Source organism: Adiantum capillus-veneris, chromosome 15 (genome assembly GCF_014529385.1).
Source record: "Adiantum capillus-veneris isolate H3 chromosome 15, ASM1452938v2, whole genome shotgun sequence".
NCBI classification, from domain to species: domain Eukaryota; kingdom Viridiplantae; phylum Streptophyta; class Polypodiopsida; order Polypodiales; family Pteridaceae; genus Adiantum; species Adiantum capillus-veneris.
The window spans coordinates 47302512-47309286 of record NC_140945.1 but is presented as its reverse complement, the minus strand read 5'-3'; the positions used below and the strand labels follow the sequence as shown (position 1 = coordinate 47309286).

At 43.3% G+C, this 6775-nt stretch overlaps 1 pseudogene across 1 annotated transcript; it reads left to right on the top strand.

The window, feature by feature from the left end:
- Window positions 1–1421: 1421 nt before the first annotated feature.
- On the top strand, window positions 1422–3850 carry LOC147440631 (uncharacterized; annotated as a pseudogene). Its single transcript, XR_015190425.1, has 2 exons — window positions 1422–1612; window positions 1762–3850. The product of XR_015190425.1 is annotated as an uncharacterized LOC147440631 (transcript).
- The last annotated feature ends 2925 nt before the right edge of the window (window positions 3851–6775 follow it).

The window sequence follows — 6775 nt, the reverse complement described above, 5'->3', positions numbered from 1 at the left end:
ATCTCTGTCCCCTCCCCCCCACCCCCCCCCCACCACAAACACCCCACCAAAAAAAAAAAACTAATGAAGCTGTGGAGGCTTTTAGTTTGTTATTTGGCTAAGCTATTGACATGCTTCATAGCGTGTTTTTGAAGTGTTGTAGAATTAACAAGCCTACTGATAATGTGTGTCACTGCCACATGCCAAACTTTTTTTGTGTGTACCATTTTTCCACACATTGTTCACTGTTCATTTTGCCAATCCCCCCCCCCCGCCCCCGGGGGAACATCCCCCAAGCCTCTCTCTCCCAACACCCAAATTATTGAAGCATTTTTTACTATAGGCCCTCTCTCTCTCTCTCTCTCTCTCTCTCTCTCTCCCCTCCCCTCCCCTCCCCTCCCCTCCCCTACCCCCCTCCCTTCCGAAGATGAAGGTGCACCGTTTACAAATATGGACACACATTATAAACCTCACATTGTCTCCCTCCCTCCCTCCCTCTCTCTCTCTCTAACAGTTTGACTCAATGACGTATTCAGAGCACTAACCTCCCCCCCTCAACTCAATGACGCATTCGGATGATAAATTATCAACAATGTATAGATCAAATTATAGACTGCAAAACAATGTCCATTACATAGTGGTACAAACTAGTTCATGTGACCATCTCGCATGTAAGCGAGCAGGATGTCTCTGGTAGTCAATCCCCTCACTGCAACTCCTGTACAATGATGAATTCCGTAGCACACGGATGTCATTGCAGACACCGGGCATACCACACATGACATTGAGGAAACACAAGTTGTTGTCGACCACCGCCTGCAATATCATAGAGTAATTACGGTTCCTATCGAACCAATGTGCGTGTAGCTCACCCGCTGGCAATTCCATGTTGATGTGCGTTGCATCTATTGCACCGCAACAATTGGGGAAGCCCTGCTTTTCTTTGAAGCCCTCTTTCACAAATTGCTTTTCTTGTGGTGTTGTTGGCCAACGAATGAATGCTTCTATGTCGTATCATGGCCTCAATGAACTGCCTAAAAACTCTACTAACAGTGGATCGCCCAAGACCATACACATTAGCAATGTTATGGAGCGGCCCTCCAATGTCGAGCATGTGTAGAGATAAAGCAACCTTCCTCTGCACAGTAAGCACCTTTGTAGGCACCGCAGCTACTATCTGTCGAGGAATTTGTTTTTGTTGAAGGTCGCCTTGCACCAAAACGCAAACGAAGTCAAAGCAGTGTCGTGGAATTCACAAGTTTTTCTCGAAGCGAATGTCTCACCCTCTGTGTAGTCGAAGAAAGTATGCCAGAAATGGCGGCTTCGAGGTTTGACGTACCATACACCGATAGCAGAACTCTTTCGTTGCGGATAAGATACCGCAAAGGCGATTATGCAATTGATTGTCGAAATAGCAGCTTCAATGATCGGGTCGTCGTCATCGCAAAGCTCGGAGCAGCTGTCGATTGGGGGAAGAACATATGTGCCGATGCTTGACACCCATAAATGAAGAGCCAAAGAAACTGCCATTATCGCCCCGCCAAGCACTTCATGCACGGTGTCCATACTTGAGAATGTAACACCACAAATGGAGTGGGTGGCCTTCTCTGTGTGCACAATGGCTATGGTGAAGGTGAGCCTGAAAGAGTGGATATATTGAAAGAAATAGGAAGTATGGCACTGAGCTAGGGACGAGCGAGAGTGATCTGAGAGAGAGCGAGAGAGAGAGAGATTGACTACAGTTTCTGCATGGAAATGATCCGAAAGGCGTTTTGAGTGCAGGAGATGACAGAGAGGAGCTTCAGCGTGCGCAGTTGGGATGCTACTAGTACTATGAGCTGCTGTGAATGGGTTGGCATCACTTGTGACGACTCTTTTCCAGCAAGAGTAGTAAGCCTATCTCTACACATTGCTGGAAGTCTGCCTCAAGCTTTGGCCAACATTTCATCTCTCCAGATCCTGGACTTGTCGTACAATGGGCTGAGCGGCCATATACCCAATGAGCTGACATCGCTCTCACGTCTGCAACAGCTCGACCTCAGCAACAACCACCTGTCAGGTGAGCTCTCTGTTGTGACTAGCCTTAAGAGCTTGCAGGGAGTTAATATTACAAGTAATGGATTCTCTGGAAGATGACCTTCTTTTTCGACCTTGGGCTCATTGCTTGGGTTTTGGGCAAGCAGAAATTCTTTCACAGGGGAGGTGCCCGTTCATATTTGCCAAAGTGGTCCATATCTGGAGGTGTTAGACCTCTCTTACAATATGCTTGGAGGTTCTCTCGGGGAGGGGCTTGGGGTATGCACACACCTTGAAGAGTTGGATCTTGGTGGAAACTACCTGCTGGGTCAAATTCCCTTGGATATCTTCAACTTGAGTGCTTTAAGAAGGCTATCCTTTGCAGAGAATAACTTCACAGGAATTTTGGATAGAGCTATCGGTAACCTGGTTAATCTTCAACGCCTCATGCTGGGCTCAAATAGTTTCATGGGACCTTTGCCAGCAAACTTGTCAGCATGTGCAAAGCTCAAGGTTTTCAGCACGTATAATAATAGCTTTCAGGGCAGCCTTGATTTGATACAGTTTAACAAGTTACCTCTGTTGGAGATCTTAGATCTTTCTAGTAACTTTTTTCATGGCTCTATTCCTTTATCCTTGGCTGAATGTGCAGCTTTGCAAGGCCTAAACATGGCTAGAAACAACTTGATTGGTGCTGTTCCTATAGAATTGAGTAGCTTGAAAAACTTGTCTGCACTGTCAATCTCCTCAAACAACTTGAATGGAGGCATGCGGTCTCTGTTTGGGAGTAAGCAGCTGGTTAGCATAATTTTGTCCAAGAATAATTTTGATGAGACCCTTCCAGAGAGTGTGGAGGGACAGGGGCTTTCAAACTTGCAAGTGTTGGCTCTTGGGTTACTCCGCCTCCGAGGGCCCATCCCAGAATGGCTCAAGAATTGTACAAGGCTGCAGGTTTTAGATCTCTCCTGGAACCACTTAGAAGGACCGATCCCAATCTGGTTAGGGCTCTTGCCACATCTGTTTTCTTTGGACTTGTCAAGTAACTCTTTCTCTGGATATGTACCAGTGGAACTTTTTGGATTGCCCACATTGATGCATGGAGATAAGAATTTGACAGGATTACAGGTAGTGAATAACCTTGCAATAAAGCATAAAGAAATTTCTCCAGTGTTGCAGTACACTCAAGTTTCTGCATTTCCTCCAACAATCTACCTCTCCCACAACCAACTTCAAGGGCCCATACCTTCCCAGGTGGGTGCATTAGCGGTGCTCTTCAATATGGATCTCAGCTTCAACAACTTTTCTGGAAGCATTCCTGAAACAATGGCAAGTATGAAACAACTTGAGTTTCTTAATTTGTCATCAAATAAGTTAGAGTGGTAGCATTCCATCATCACTCTCGGAGCTCACATTTCTTGCCTACCTGAATGTATCCCACAACCAACTGGTGGGCATGATACCACAGGTTAATCAGTTTTCAACATTTGCAAAAGAAAGCTATGAAGGAAATGCCGATTTGTGTGGCCCGCCGCTATCTATCTCATGTCCAGACAATGAAACTAAATCTACGGTGCTGGCGCCCCCCTTTTTCGAAGAGGAAATCCTCTGCCAGCATTAACTCCAGTTTTGTTCCAGTGTGCGTGGCGGTTGGTTTGATTGTATTTATTGTCTGCCTGGTTCTCTTGGAGGCCTTCAAGATGAAATGTGGTGCATGTGGGAAGTTTTAACTCTAAAGGCCTGGATAAGAAACGTGCACAGGCCCACGATAAGTTTTGGACAAATTCTCACAATAATTCCCACATTGTGACTTACCTCAACATCATGAGCTTCTGTGAGGGACCTAGCTAGGTAGGATTGGGGGCAGGGGACCGCCGGCCCGGCCCCGGGCCGGCGGTCCCCTGCCCCCAATCGTACCTAGCTAGGTATGCGGTGCCTCTCGAACAGAAGCTCATGATGTTATCCATTGTATGAAAAGCACTGGAAAAGACTCCGTTTTACTACGTGAGAAAAATTCTAAATCTTTTTGTGAGGCTTTTAACTCTTTAATGGTGTAACTTTTAACGCAGGAAGACTGTCTTTGATCTTATGTCTTCAATCCTGAAAACATGGTAGAAAGTGGATTGTTTTGGTTGATTTGTAGAGCTGGCCTGATGACTTGACAGATGCATCGCAGCTTGCTTTCGCAAAAACATGAGTTCTGGCAATGAAAGGCAGCTTGTATATTCAATGTACAAGGAGATTATTGATTATTGGCTTCATTAGGGGTGCTTCAATGGGTGAAGCATTGGCATATCAATATAGGAGCTTGTGAGATAGCATCTTTTTATTAAGTTGTTTGAGGGTTTGATCAGTAAAAAAATCTATCTAAGATTTTTGTAAAGAATCAGTACAATTTTTGCTTCAAAATTTATCCGCAACAATGTTTTTGAAAATTTCTTTGTATTCTAGTCCTTTTGCATTTTGTATTTTTTTTTGTTTCTTCGGGTGCATATGCGTGTAGTATATGCACTTAATCTTACTTTTGTGTAATTAAAAGTCTAAACATAATTTAAAGCTCTCTTGCTCTTGTGTCAATAACAGAGCAACCCAGTCAAAGCATTGAGAATCATGGGCCGTTGTGATTGGCTAGAAAAACCTTGATATTGGCAAAAGTGTTTATAAGGATAGAGTGGTCATGGGACTTTGTCAAGGGGTCAGGCCTTCTTGGGGTATCTTTATTTATTTGTTCTGACGCTTTGTGTCAGTGTTTTTGCGTATATCTTAAAGAGTGGATGGACTAAAACTACTTTTTATGTTGTAATTTTAATATTATAAAAGTGGTGAGCACCGAAACGGTGGTGCCTCAAATTACTCTATAAATGAAAACCCGCATGAATTGAACACCAGCGTGCAAGATATCGTCTCCCTTCTCTCTCTCTCTCTCTCTCTCTCTCTCTCACACACACACACACACACACACATTGTCTTGGCAATCTTCTCTTTCTTTATCTCTCACTATAATATTATCGTGATCTACGCCTGTGGATAATAAAACATTATAATGTTAATGCTCTATCAAAAATACGATATGGTATCATTCATCTAAAATTACTTTCCTCCTGTCGTGCATTTTTCTTCGCTGCCCTTATATAGAAACTAGTACGGCCGGCCGCCTTCGGCGGTCTCTCTCTCTCCCCCTCTCTCCCTCTTTATCGCGTGCAAAGGGGCTTTTTTTTGTTTTGGATTTTAGCCTTCAGGTCGCAAATTGTGACACGTGTAAAGGGCTCCCCCTTGCGCCATATTATGTTAGTAGATTGGATTTTAGCCTTCAGGTCGTAGATTGCGACACGTGTAAAGGGCTCCCCCTTCCGTCATATTATGTTAGTAGATATTATGCCTTATCCTTTATGTATGATTACATTATTATAATAATAATAATAATAATACTACATTCTACATAAGAAGAAGTTCTCGCGCTTTTTGCTTCGATACTCTTTGATTACGGCGCAAAGATACGATGACAAAGCGGATCAACACCAACACGACTCTAACGAAATCGTCTAAGCATTCTAAACCCCTTAATCCTTTTTATCTTGATTGAATAAAACACAAACACTAACGCATATACCTCGTGTTGGAATTGTCACGATTTCATGGCTATGCAAGCGACAAAGCTGTCAAATTTTTAGGCTATTTGTCGTAGGGGTTTCACCTTGTTAATGCATCATCATGGCCGCAAGTGCATCTTCAAAATCATACACAACATATAAACTCGATCGCCTTACCAACACTAATTATTGTTCTTGGGCGATACGCATGCAAATGTTTCTCGTACATGAAGAACTTTGGGATGTGGTAAACGGTACCACTTTATGCCCGACTCCTGTAATTCCTGTAGGTGCTGCCCCAAATACTCTTGCTACTAATGCGGCTAACATTGCTGCGTGGAAAAAACTAGATAATAAAGCAATGTCCAACATCGTGTTATGTATAGGTGATACACAAATTCAATTAGTGTATCGTTTGCCGACTGCTAATGCAATATGGGAGCATTTAAAAACACTATATGCTCACACGGACATTGCTTCACAAGTCACCGCCCATCGCAAATTAGTAAATTGCTTGCTTCATGAAGACGGTAGCGTTCCCACCTTTTTGGATGAGTGGCAACGTCTACTTGATGAGGCTACTACTGCAGGTCTTAGTTTTACTGATTCTTAAAATGCTACGATGTTACTTAAGCGCTCTACCATCCACTTGGGCCACATTCGTAACTACTCAAAACAATATCGTTGGTCTCACATTACCGGTTCTTATTGATCGGATCCTCCAAGAGGATACTGTGCGAAAAAATACAACTTCACCTGGCCCTAGTACGACTTCACCACTAGTTATGTTCTCCAAAAGCACGAGATTTTCTTCACCATCCTTCCGCAAGAGAAATGTGACCTGCAAAGAACCCTCATCAGGCTCTTTTAGAATTCCAAATCCCTCTACCTCACGAAGTTCAACACCTACTCCCTGCTCACATGATATAACTTGTACATACTATTATAAATAAGGTCACTATTGTGAAGATTGTTGGAAACGTGCTTTCGATAAGTAGAAAGCACGAGAGCATCAATCCAACCTTGCGGAAGCAGAAGGGGAGGAGAATAATAGTGACACTGATGAACTAACTTCCGATTTGGGTTTTTGAAAACTATGCTTCTATATTGCTTCTTAATAGGTACACAAGCTTGGATAAAAGGTGCGATTAAAAGGTGCAACAGACGCATAAAAGAATCACAAATGATCCAAA